At 36.1% G+C, this 14,385-nt stretch overlaps 1 protein-coding gene and 1 pseudogene across 1 annotated transcript in view; one reads left to right on the top strand and one right to left on the bottom strand.

The window, feature by feature from the left end:
- Positions 1-14,385, bottom strand: part of PTK2 (protein tyrosine kinase 2) — a 304,848-nt gene that overhangs the window by 204,584 nt on the left and 85,879 nt on the right. The gene's annotated exons all lie outside the window — the stretch shown is intronic.
- On the top strand, positions 471-866 carry LOC114030543 (annotated as a pseudogene).

The following is a 14,385-nucleotide window of genomic DNA, read 5'->3' as shown; positions in this document are numbered from 1 at the left end:
GAAACTCAACACAATAAAACCTAAATGTACTAAACTGATAAGGAAAGGAATGATTATCCATGATAAAAAAAAGTAAATTTTACTATAAAAAGAATCCAAAAACAGGGTTCATCTTTATAAAGCAAGCTACTGAATGCAATGTAGTAATATTTTGCACATAATAGGTATTTTTTTAATGTCTGCTGAACTGAACTAATTTTACATGTATCTTTTTACAGATGAACTCTTAAGAATCCTTTCTAGTCCCATATTCCTACAATCTGTTGAATAGTGGTAGGCTAAATTTAGGAATGGTTGTGGTTTGAAAGGTTCATTTGTGAATTGGTTGTTTGCCTCTCAGAATGCATTTCTCTCCTTCACACCACCATAAAAATGTTAGAAATGCACATACAGACCTATCCATAAAATTAGATTTTTACTCATTTCTTTAAAAACTGCTCAAGTTCTTTCTGCCATCTTGCAGCGCTGCCACCATGGTGCACATGAATGTCCTGGTAGATGTGCTCAAAAGCATCAACAATGCAGAAAAGTGAGGAAAATGCCATGTTCTCATCAGGCCATGCTCTAAGATAATTGTCCGGTTCTTAACTGTGATGATGAAGCATGGTTACATTGGCGAATTTGAGATTATCGATGATCACAGAGCAGGAAAAATTGTTGTGAACCTCACGGGCAGATTAAACAAGTGTGGTGTGATCAGTCCCAGATTTGATGTTCAATTGAAAGATCTGGAAAAGTGGCAGAATAATCTGCTACCATCCCATCATTTTGGGTTCATTGTGCTTACAACCTCAGCTGGCATCATGGACCATGAGGAAGCAAGACGAAAACACACAGGAGAAAAAATTCCGGGATTCTTTTTCTAAGGGTGTAAAACATACATAAATAAAAATGCTCCAATGGAAAAAAAAAACCTGGCTCAAAATGAGTAGCTTGATCACTTCTAAGTTCTAAGACTTCAAATCCCTTAAACTTCAAGCATCCATGAGCCTTAATTCATCATGTAAAAGGTTCAGACTCTGGGCGCTTGACAGCTCCTATGGTATCACCATCATACAAAATTATACAGCTAACATTTACATGCCATACTTCCCTATCTACTGAATCCTTCCCTGATGTCTATAAACACACACATCTCCCTCAATTTAAAAACAAAAAACATATAAAAACAAACCCTCTTACAACATGACTAATGTGAAAACAGGTTCAGTATGAATGTATATGTAGAGCCTATATCAGACTGCATGCTGTCTTGAGGTAGGGGGAGGGGAGAGATGGGGAGAAAATTTGGAACTCAAAGTCTCATGGAAGTGAATGCTGAAAACTAAAAATAAAGAAATAAATATTTTTTAAAAACCTTCACTTGATCTGACTATCTTTGCCAGCTATCATCCTATGTTTCTCCTTCTCAGCTAAACTCAGTTAAATTCAGCAAAACTCCTTGAGATGGGCAGCTAGGTGATACAGTGGATAGAGCACTGGCCCTGGAGTCAGGAGGACCTGAGTTCAAATCTGGCCTCAGACACATAACACTCACTAGCTGTGTGACCCTGGGCAAGTCACTTAACCCCATTGCCTAGCCAAAAACAAAAACAAAAAACCCCCTTGAGAAAAGCAGTTTATACTAGGTACCTCCACAAGCTCTTCTCTCACTCTCACTTGGTTCTAGACTCACCACAATTTGGCTTCTGAACTTATCATTCAAGTGATATTGTTCTCTCCAAAGTCACCAATGGTTTCATAATTGTCAAATCTAATGCCCTTTCCTATTTCTTCATCCTACTTGACCTCCCTGCATCCTTTACTACTCTTGATCACCCTATCCTTCTGCATACTGTCTCCTCTCTAGGTTTTCATGACACTACTCCCCTGGTCCTCTCATCACACTGACCAATGATAGGTAACCCTTCCTAGTTTTTGTTCTGAGCCTACACAATATTTTCTGCTATTCTGCTTACTGATCTCATCAACTCCCATGAGTTCAATTATCATCTCTGCAGATGATTCTCAGATCTATACAGCCAACCCTAACCTCTCCTCTGATCTCTAGTCTCACACCTTCAACTGACTTTTTAGATATCTCAAAATAGATATATTACTGACATCTCAAACCCTACATACCTAAAACAGAACTCACATCTTCAATTGCCTTTTAGACATCTCAAAATGGATGTTCTGTAGACATCTCAAATTCTATATGCCCCAAACAGAATTCATTACCTTTCCCCACAAACCCTACCTATTACTGTCAAGGGCACTACTAACTTACTAGTCAGGCCTGAAACGTCAGTGTGTCATCCTTGATTCCTCTCTTGTACTCACCTCCCAAATCTAATTAATTGCCAAGTCTTGTCAATTTTACTATTCCTTGTATACACTCCCTTCTACCCACATAGGCAGCAAAATTACTTGTGGTACTGTGCAATCTTCAAGTCTCTCCCCAGATCAATAGATTTTACACTGAGATGCCAAAATTATTTTCTAAAGTGTAGGTCTGACTCTGTGCCCCTTTCTCCCCTTCCTTTTACTCTTACTGCCTTTCCTCTCAGATTACCTTATATCATATATATGCATAGGTAGATATTTTGCATGTACATGGCCATTTGAGTGTTGTCTTTGCCATTAGAATGTGAGGTTCTTGAAGGCAGGAGCCATTTTCCCATGGTCACAAATGATTGGCACAGTGTCTGGCACATATTAAGACTTTAGTAATGTTTACTTACACCTAATTAACATACCATTTTACTTATAAAGTCTTTTCCTTAAAACAATCTTGTGAAGCAGATGTTCATAGCATACTATTATTATGCTCATTTAACAAATAAAGAAACTAAGGCTCAAAGTGGCATGCTTATCTCAGAGCCTAAGTAAGTTAAAAACATGTCAAACAAAAGTCTGATGACTCAAGTTTCAATGCTCACAGGATAAGACGAGCTGCCAGAACACAGGATAAAGTTAGTAGCAAAGAGCTAGGGACTAGTTATGATACCTGATTGAGAGGGTCACAAGAAAGAGAGAAGTTCAGTGGCACCATAAGATGTATCTAGAGAGGAAAAGCTAAGGTACAAGAGAATAGATATCAAATGCAGTCAATAGCTCACTCAGAAAGGGCTATCACTGGCAGAGTAAGACTTCACCAGCAAAGGACAAGACTTGTATAAAGTATTCAACTGTGAACAGGAATGAAGAATAGATGGAGTGGAGGCAGTGATTCAAATGGAAAAGTAGACATTCATTGCTTAAGCAGAATTGATGTCAATGTTAGGAAAAAGTTCAGGCAGAAGGATATTGATGATAAGGGAAGATTCCAGTGGAATGAACTGGGAAATATTGCTCAGATAGAAAGTGATATCAATGAGACAAAAGGCTTTAAATAACAGAGGAGTAGGGGTAGTAGCAGCCTTTGTAAGTCAGGGAGTTGCTACTGTGTAAAGTCAGAAAACTCTCTCTACTTCTAAACAGAAGCTCTTTCTGCTACTAATCTCAAAGGTCCTTTCCCTAACGAATCTTTCAAAAGACAAATTGCTCTAGGTTATAGCCAGACATGCTCTCTGATCATTCCTACTACTGTGTGTGTGTGTGGGGGGGGGGTCCACAGGCTGCATTTTTATACTTCTTCTTCTTCTTTTTTTAAGGCAACTGGGTTTAAGCGACTTGCCCAGGGTCACCAGCTATTAAGTGTCAAGTGTTTGGTCTGAGGCCGGATTTGAACTCGGGTCCTCCTGACTTCAGGGCCGGTGCTCTATCCACTGCACCACCTAGCTGCCCCATTTTTATACTTCTTTAACTCGAAAGGGGAAAATATAACACCAATGACTTTATTTGAAGCTAAGCATTTGTTTTAATTTCTCAGTATTCTTCTGTGACCCATCCCAAGTCATTTCTATCTTTTACAAACTTAAGTAAATGTAGTCCGGAGGCTTCTTTCTATACACTACTGTGCTTTCTTATTTTGTTTCTGTCTCTGACATTCTTTGGCTATTTAAACTCTCTCATCCTTTCCAAGTTTTTAGCCATTTCTACCAAAATACCTTTCAAAATCTTACTTCTTTACATATTTATTGCCATCAACACCACTGATATTAAGTCTTTACATACTGATTACAGAAATGAGAACTCCTCTCTTGGTTTAGCCTGAATATGGAATACCAATAACTATTGTCCATAACTCTTCCAACTGTATAATTCCCTTTGCCTTTCATCCTTAAAATACACTTAGCCACAATTGGCTTAATATAAAAGGCATACTGTCTATTCATGTGCCATTTTGATATTTCTAATCTATGTTATATATTTGTGTATATATATATGTGCATACATGTTAATATGGTTGTCAAACTAAGCTAATAAAATCTAAGAAAAGATTTCTATGAAATTCTCCTCAAGATTCACAATTGTATATGCATCTAAGTGATTTTCCATGATGGAAAGAGGAAGAGTATAGTGGGGGGCGGGGAGGGAAACTGACTTAATGTCAGAGCACCTAGGTTCAAACCCCTGATTCTGTTCCTCACTCAGCATGGTCTAAGTAGAAAGAAGATGCCATTTAACTCAGAGAACCTGAGTTTGAATCCAGGCTTTATCACTTACTTTCCTGGGTAACCTTGGGCAATTGAACTTCTTAGAGCCTATTTCCTCTTCTGTGAGAAAATGAGGGGGTTGGACTAAATGACTTCTAAGTCCCTTCCAGCTTTAAATCTGTGACCCTAGAACAATATACATCTGTGACTTTGGGAAAGTCTTTACCTTTTAGCAGAATAAAAATATATGTTCCTCAGTCTAAAATTCAAGGCCCTTCACAATTTAGTGCTAACTTCCCTTGGAAGTTTTATCTTATACTTTTGCATCATGTTATGTTATATACACACACACACATCAACACACACACATATGTGTGTATGTATAACAATTTGTAGATATGTAAATGTATATATGTGTATACATTCACTGTAAACTAGACTATTCACCCTTCATTAAAGACATCTTCGATTCTCTCTCCTTCATGAGTCTGCACATTGTTTTATCCTCTGGTACTCTTCCACCCAAAATCAGCCACCTCAGACTTTGACAGCTAAAAATAATAACAACACTTTAAGGCCCATTTCACATCTTATCTCCTCCAACAACATTGTCATTCATGAAAATATTTTCCTCCTGCACCCTCAGACAGTTTGTATCTCAACAAGGTCCAGGAAGATTAAATGATGCCTCTTCCTTTTCTAATTCCAAAGTGAAATTTTTAAGAGGACATTTTTTTGGGAAACTTTCCTCTAACTGCTTTAAGACTTGGCTCTCAGTGTAATTAGAGCTTGCTGGTAAAAGAGGAAACAGGCCTTTTGGTTATCTCTAGAGTACACAACTAGGACAAATGGGGGGGAGGCGTTTACAGGGAAGCATATTTGGGGGCCAAAATAGAAATTCCTAACAATCAGAACTGATCAACAAAGGAATTTGCTGTTTTGGAAAGCAGTATGTTTCATGTTACTACCAGTGTTCAAGCAGAGGTTGAATAACCCTTTGTAAAGGATTATATTGACATGACTCCTGAATTAGGATGGTGGATATATTATAATATATTCTAAAGCCTCTTTCAAGAAAGACTATATTTAAGTTTGAATTATTTGTATATGTGCTACATAAAACACAGTAAATTTCATGAGAGCAGAAATTATGCAATTGCAAATATTTGTAGATAGCAAACATTTACTGTTTGTTGAATGAATGAATAGATGAATGAGTAAACTTTAAACCTAGTTTTTCAGGTGTACTGTCATTAGGGAAGAATAAACACTAAAGTAATATAAAACTTCAAAGGATATTTAATCATCCAATGAATTAACTTATGACATAAAGCAACTCAATAAAGAAATGATCAAAATATTAAAAATTAAGATTTTATAATGTAGCTTCAAAAGTTGAGAAGAATAAATTTAAAGCAATCTTCTTTCTATAATCTGAAAATAACTAGTAAACTAATGCTACCATTGCTTTATTAGTTTACTTTGGTATCTTTCTCCATCAGGAATTCAATCTTTGAAGACTAACAACAAAAGATCTTGAATGATCTGACCTCATTTGGAAGTTGGCCTTCTGTCCCAGTGCCTCAACTCCACAATTCCCAAAACTGCAACTGATGTGCCTGTTTTATTTTTAGCCTAAGGCTTCTATAACACTGTATACTCTCCTCAAGGAATATAGCCCTGAAACTAATATCCCTAAGGTATAATTCTGATCTACCTACACAGAAAGTACAGAGAGGTCCTGCTTAAGTTGAGAAGATATGAGAGGATAAAATCAAGTCACTGGTTAATAGCTTTACAGAAATGATTCATTTATGCTTAGAATCTCAGTTTTCTCATTTATGAAATGGAAATTTAACATCTGTCCTGCTTATCTCAATAAGATAATGAACTTGAAGGAAGTTTCAAACTATAAGTAACAATAATAAATATAAGGGATCATGACTATTTTGGAAACATATTCTTATAATTGGAAAGGATGTAAAAGGTCACCTAAATCAACAAAAACCTGAACAGGAATTCCTTTACCACAGAGGTTTCAAACTGGCAGTGGCATCTGAACCAGATTAAAATTTATCTGGTTAATACTTAACAGAATAAATAAAAACACAATAGGAAATAGATAATGTTACTATGCAGTTTTCTAAAGCAACATATGGCCCGCAGGGATCCTTATGTATGGTTTTCTGAGTTTGACAGCACTGTTCTACAGTCAATCAACTGTCCCTGAGAAGTGGCATCTAACTTCTGTTTAAAGATAATATTAGTATCTATTGGATGTTGTGAAGATCAAATCAGATAATATATATTAAGTGGTCCATAAAGCATAACATACTAAATGCTAGCTATCATTAACCATTATTATTATTTTTATTAGATCTCCAATGATGTGGAACCTAATTCTTCCATAGTTCAAGGATCTGTTGTTCCATCACAGTAGATACTCCATTCACTGATACTGACCTCAATTCTCCATAGAAAATGTTTGAGAGATGCTGTGGATTAAGACTTCATTACCTATAGACAAACTAATGATGAGCTTCTATGAAATTAGACTGATCTCTGGATCAAGCACAAAGTCTGTATTGGCAGAATTGGACTAAAAACTTTTGCTTTTTGATGTGATAAGTGAAGGCTTCTCTCCACTGGAACAAGAAATTCTTTGAGACTCTAGCATCATCTTGATACCATAATAATGCATCAAAATAAAACCTTAGTGGATGGAGAAACCCATTACATCCCAAGCATTAATATTCCAAGTATTTATAAAGAAGGTATTTTAGGTTAGGGTTAGATAGTGTTTCTTATTTCTTTGCTCAAAACACTACCTATTTATCTTTTTGCCACTGATTTTAAATTTAAGAAAATATGTAGACAGTAAAGCTTAGGTGGCTCTGTTCCATTAGTCTGAGAGTTGTGATACAATTTTTAAAATTTGCCAACTGCATCTCCAGGATCATAAGAATTCACAATAATTTTTAAATATAAGACCATATGGTTAAGGAGCTAAACAATCTTGAATTCAGTGAATCAACAACAAATATTATTACAATTACATGCACATTTGTTATCAATTTGAAGATAGCAAAAATATACATGTAACACTTTGTGTTATTCATATTACATTCATACATTTATTTTATAAGCATTTATTAAGCACTATGTACCCATCCCCATGTAAGATATGGGAATACAAAGACAAAAGCAAAAACCCTGGTATACTGGGGCTTACGTCCAAACAAGACAACACATTCACGTACAAATATTTATAAAACAGATACAAAATGAGTAAACTTTATATTACAAGAATTTTTTATCTCCTTTATTTGATTATAAATTCCTTGAGAATGGATGTCTTACTCTCCTATATATCTACCACAATTTGTCACAGTGCTTGATTGTCTTAAACATAGTAGGAACTCAGAATTTTTTCAAGTAAGCAATTTGCATAAAACAGTTTCCAAAGTGTTCCAAATTTGAAGCAGTGGTGAGATATAGAAAGAGGAATAGATGTAGACAAGAGACCTGAATTAAAATGTTGGCTCAATGATGACTAACTGGCTCAATGAAATGCAGCGTTTGACACTATCAATCATTCAGTCCTCCTGGAGAGTCTGTTCTCGGGGTTTTTGCAACATTGCTCTCTTTCAGTTCTCCTATCTTGGAAAGTTCCTTACGAATCTCCTCTGCTGGATCATCGATCCTACTCTTTCCACTTACTTCTTTCTAAACCCAAAAGCTCTGTTTGTTTGCCTATTCACACTCTCCTTCAGTGGCCTGCTGAGCTCACACATGGGTTCCACTCCTACCTCTACACAGTAGATAACTCCCAGATTTACCTATCGAGGCCTCCTTTCTTTCTTGAACTCTACACTCTCATACCAAGTGGCAAATTTTGAATTAGATGAACTAGATTCCTATAGGTATTTCAAATTCAATATGTCCAAACAGAACTCGTTATCTATCCCCTCTCCTTAAATCAACCCTGTTCCAAATTTACTTAATTCTGCTGAAGTAATGATCATCCTTCTAGTCACATAGTTTAGCAGGCTTGAAGGCATCTTTGACTCCTCATTCTCTTTACCCCTAAATACACAATTAATAGCCAAGTCTCATCACTGTTATCAGTACAACATCCCCTGCATCTCTTATACAGCCAAAATCCTACTTCAGGCCCTCATTGTTGCCCACCTGAGCAGCACCCTATATGGGTTTATGACCTCGAATTGATTCTCTTTTCCAATTTATCCTTCACACAGCTGACAAAGTGATATTTCATAAAATAAGTCTAATCCTATCACTCTTGTTCATTAATTCCAGTGGGCTTCCTGTGACCTTCAGCATCAATAAAAACTTCTCTCTTTGGCATCTGAAACTCTTTACAACCTGGTCCCAACCGCATTTCTATTTTATGCTCTTTCCCACATTCTGTGGTTCAGTCAAACTGGCCTATTTGCTGCATTGTATAAAAATATTTTGACAGCTGCATGGAAGACACATTGGAGTAGGGAAAGATTTGAGGTAGAGAGACCAACCAGGAGATTATGGCAATAACTGAGGCAAGAGATGAGGACCTGCATTTAGCTGGTGGTTGTGAGAGTAGAGAGAAAGGGACATATATAAGAGATGTGAAGGTGAAGATAAAAAGATTTGGAAATATTAGATATTTAGGATGAGTGTAAGTGAGGATTTGAGAATTACAATGTGGATGGATGGGAAGATAGTGGTGCTTTGAGAGAGAAGTATCGAATTACAAAACATATAAATCCTTTGGCATTTTGATTCTAATAGTAATACTTACACAGAAATGGTGATAGGTGCTAATATCCCCATTTGTCTTCATTTTCTTTTCTATTCTCCCCTAAGTTACCCATATCCCTGTAATTTCTAGATTAACTCAAAATAGATCCAAACTTGGATATAATTTCTGACTCTTACCCTGGGAGTGGGAAGTAGATTAGACCTCTAAAGAATCATTAACCTAATACTGATTTTCAGATTTTATACAATTCCCCATGTGATCCCTTCAAAGACTACCTGAGTAAATTACATCCATGGGTTCTTCAGCCTTACAAAATCCCTCATAATTATTATGGGGCAGCTAGGTGACACAGTGGATAGAGTGCTGGGCCTGGAGTTAGGAAGATTTATCTTCCTGAGTTTAAATCTAGCCTCAGACACTCATTAACTGTGGGACACTGGGCAAGTCACTTAAGCCTGTTTCTTCAGTTTTCTCATCAGTAAAATGAGCTGGGGAAGGATATGGCAAACTACTCCAGTATCTTTGCCAAGAAAACCCTAAATGGGGTCAAAAAGAGTTGGACACAACTGAAAAATGACTTAACAGCAACACAGTTATTATTCTATTTTCTAATTGGACTATTACTTTTTAAGAAAAGACTCCAGTTGTCCACACTGACTACCTATATCACCTTGTGAAATTCATTTAATTGTGTTCCATAAGAGCAAAGGTTATAAAAAACTGGAATAATAAGATCAACATACCTATTATACATGGCTATTGTTAGGATCAAATGAGACAATAGATATACTTTGTAAATATAAAGCACTCTATAAAAGTGAACTATTACTATTACACTATAATAATTATGAAAGACTGCGTTAAATTTAGAAAATAACTTGCTGCCCTTCTTCCTACCTGGTGGTGTTTCTTTACACTTATCAGTCTTTTTCCTTCTTTAATGGATAAATTATTCTATCTATTCCCATACTTTCAAATGCCTTTCCTTGCTGCTAAAAGAAAAAAAATATGGGTAACATATCATTACCAGCAGATATCATCTCTTTTAGAGGGAGTTTCTTCCTTTGTCTCCTCTAGAGCAATTCTATTCATAGTACACTTGGCTTGCTTTTCCCACTTCATTCCCCAAATGCATAACCTATATTTTCTGACACTGAATTTAATTTGTCAATTATCTGCTTGTTTTCTTATCTTGGCATCATATACAGATTTGGTTGGATGCCATTCAAATCACTTTACTTTCCAAATCAGTGAAATAGGATAGGCATCTAAAGTGAGCCCTGGAGGACTATCAAATTTGTTATTCTCCTACAAGAGGATTTGTTCCCATTTACTATAACTCTGCCAGACAATTCATAATCCAGGTCATTAACCTAACACTGCTTTTTGGATTTCACACAGCAATTCCCTATGTGATCCCTTCAAAGACTACTTTAAGTAAATTACATCCATGGATTCTCACAGTGTTCCTCACAGTTATTATCCTATTTTCTGATTCGACTGTTACTGATCTCATATTAGATAATCCATATTTTTTTTTCTAATTTTGTTTTCATCTTAATAAACAGATGGGAATATTTGTTCTTTTTCTTTGAAAGTATTCCATTAGGTATTCCAACTGGGTATATCCTTTGCTGGTTTCTCTGATTCTACTTATCTACATACTTGAAGGAGAAATAAAGGTGTAAAAACTTTTGAGCCTGTTAGGATTCTAATAAAAAACTGAACATATTAATTTATCAAACATGTGTTAAGAGTCTCTTTCAGATTGAACAATGAGACTAATTTCCCTACTACACTGTGGTTCTTTGACTGGAGTAAATGCTATGCCTTACCTAAAACTTTTATCTCCCTCAGGGCCTAGTAGAGTGCTTGGTCATTATACAATACTCATTTTCATTGTCTATTATTATTATGTGTGTATGTGAGGCACAAACACACACACAAAACCTATTGTGAGGATCAAATGAGATCATCAATATGTTTTGTAAATAAAGCACTTTGTAAATGTTTTATTACTATTGGTACTACTACTAATATGTGAAACTATAGACAAAATGGGATAATATGCAGTGACAGTGAGCATTATATAGTGCATTAAGGGAAAGCATCAGAGTCAAAGACTTGCATTCAAGTTCTGCTACTGAGGCACTGTTCAGGCTACTGAGCTTGTGTGACCATGGGTAAAGGCCAGGAAACCTCTCAAGTTGTAAAGGAATTGCTGATCTGCATCAGCAGACAGAATTGCCATAAAAGGATTCCCACACTGATGAAATGAGAAAAGCAGGAAGGATTCAGTTGCTGAATCTCACCATTTTTTTCTCGACAACATCTCTCAGATATGACTCTTTTCTGCTCACGCAGTGATTACCCTAGTCTAGGCTTTTATCATCTTTCACTCATACTGTTATAAGATCCTCCTAATTTCTCTCCAAGTCTCTCCTCACCCTAATCCATCCTTTACAAAGTTTCCAAAGTAATATTCTTGTGCATAGGTCTAACCATGGAACCCCACTACTCGATAAACTGTAGTGTCTTCCTATTACCTCTAGGATCAAGTAATATTTGGCTTTTCAAACTTTTCACAACCTGGTCCTTTACTGTCTTTCTAGTCTTCTTACACTACTCCTTTTCATGCATTCTGTAGTCCAGACATAGTGATCTATTCCTTGTTCCTAAAAGAAGACACTCCATTTCCCTCTTCATGCCTCTGCATTGGCTGTATCCTATGCCTAAAATATTTACCCTCCTCAATACTGCCTCTCAATGCCCCTGATTCCCTTCAAGCCTTGGTTCAAATGTGACCTTCTCTGCCCAAGAGGCAGGAGACCTTTCTGGGTCCTTCAGATGCTAGTGATCATCCTCCCTACAGTTACTCTTTATCTATTCTGCATATACTTTGTATATATCTATGTACATACTATTTTCACCCTTAAAAAATGTAAGTTCTTTAAGGGCAGGGATTTTTTAAAAAATTTTTCTTTGTATCCTTAAAATTTAGTATAGTACTTCACCCAAAGTAAATGCTTGTTGATGTTTTAATCACCAACAGGATGAAGTAAGATTTGAGTTAGGCTCTAAAGAAATTCAAAAGGTGGGGGGGGAGGGCAAGGGGCAGGAAGGGGAGAGCAGTAGACATTCCAAATGTAGAAAAAACTCTGAAGAAAAGAACAGAGGGAATAGAATGTAAGAGTATAATATTGGGAGGAATCAGAATAGTTCACTGTGGCTGAAGAACAGACCGTCTACAGGGGAACATTAAAAAGATAAGGCCGGAAAGTAAGGGGTTGCAACAGACTTGGGGGATAGATGGAGGAGGGCCTTAAATTCCAAGCAAAGGACTCTGAACTTTACTTTGTAGGCAAAAGAAGCCACTCAAGACTTTTTGAGCAGAGGAGTGATGTGCCAAGGTCTTTGCATAAGGAAGATTACTGCTGAAGCAGATGAACTGAAGAGAGTAGAAAGACCTAGAGAAATATGTTTATTCCAACAGTCCAGGTGGGAGATAATGACGGCATCTACTAAAGTACTGATAAAATGGGAATGGAGAAGAGGGTACAAATGGTAAAGAAAACAAACAGAAATGGATCCCTGAAGCTTCATGTTGACTTAGAAAACCCAAATTAACATTATTTATGTGGTATTATATTTTTATTTCTTTTGTTAAACACTTCTCAATTATGTTTTAATCTGATTGATACCTCTTTATGGTTTGCTTGAGAATTAATAATAGTTTTTATGTGTTTTTTTTTTAAAAATAAGGCCCAAGGGTCAAATCTAGCCCTCTGCCTGTTTTTGTATTGCCCTTCATGGAGCTAAAAAAATTAAAAAACAAAATAAAATAAAATAATTTTTAAACAAAAATCATTTTTAGCTGGTACTGCCTCCCTGGAGCTAAGAATGGTCCTTTTGAAAATGGGTTTTTTTTTTTTAAAACCATTTTTACCTCACATACCCATAACCAAAACCAGTTGAGGGCCAAAGGCCATAGTTTGCTGACTCCTGCTCTAATCTTTCATATACCACCTGTACATCTCATATACTTGTGCTAAATTCACCAACTTAATGTAAAGATCTGATCAATTCATTCTCCTGTTCAAAATCCTCAAATGCGTCTCTTTTATCTAGTAAACAGACTTGAGACAATTTGTCAACCACAGGTTTTTACCTTCTGGATCCAACTTACCTTTTTTTAGCCTTATCTTCCCTGTGCACCATATTTATACTCCAGCTAAATGAGTCTATTCACCATTAAACAGATACAGTACATACTTTCCTACCTACATGTCTTTAATCATGCCATTCCCTATGATTAGAATATTCATTTGTTGTTCATTCATTCAGTTGTGTCTCACTCTTTGTGACTCCATGAATCGTAGCATGCCAGCCCCTTCTTTCCTCCACTATCATTGCCTAATTTATAACTCTAAAATTCTATCCATCTTTCAAGCATCATCTCAAATAGCTCTCCCTAAATGGTCTTCCTTTACCCCAGTTTCATCCACCCAAGCCAAACGTGATCTATCACTCCTCTGAATTCAATTATACTTCTTTTATGCACTTATTACACAGGCAATTTTGCATTTTAGTTATTTCTGTATCTATCTTCACTTCCCTATTAAACAGTAAACTCTCTTAAAAGAATGGACTACATCTTTTAACTTTTTCATCTATGTATCTGTTTCAATGTCTAGTATGTTCCTTTGAATACAGTGAGTGATTAACATAAATTTCTTGAAGGACACACATTACATTTTTATCAGGGAAGGGTCAGGGAATACTCTGCAGCTCAAAACCTATAATGATGACACAAAAGTTCACTCTTGCCAAGAAAATGAATGATAAATATTAAGTCATTTAACTGACTATATTATTTTATTCCTGGCCTAATTTCATTTGGTCCTAACCTAGTTTCTTTTAGGAACTCAACTTGTAATTCTGTGGTTATTTCAATGGTCACAATTGATAACTTTGTGGCTACATTAACATGGTAGCTCAAGGCCCAAAATATTTCATGAATAAAATAAATTGAGTAATTTGTATCCCAAAGCAAGCTCATTCCTCATTTCAGGTTCTCAACTAAAGGATATTTAGTACTAATTT

The sequence above is a fragment of the Vombatus ursinus genome, unplaced genomic scaffold (genome assembly GCF_900497805.2).
Source record: "Vombatus ursinus unplaced genomic scaffold, bare-nosed wombat genome assembly UNPS02005236.1, whole genome shotgun sequence".
NCBI lineage: Eukaryota > Metazoa > Chordata > Mammalia > Diprotodontia > Vombatidae > Vombatus > Vombatus ursinus.
The sequence above is the reverse complement of the archived record's forward strand: the minus strand, read 5'-3'. Positions and strand labels throughout refer to the sequence as shown.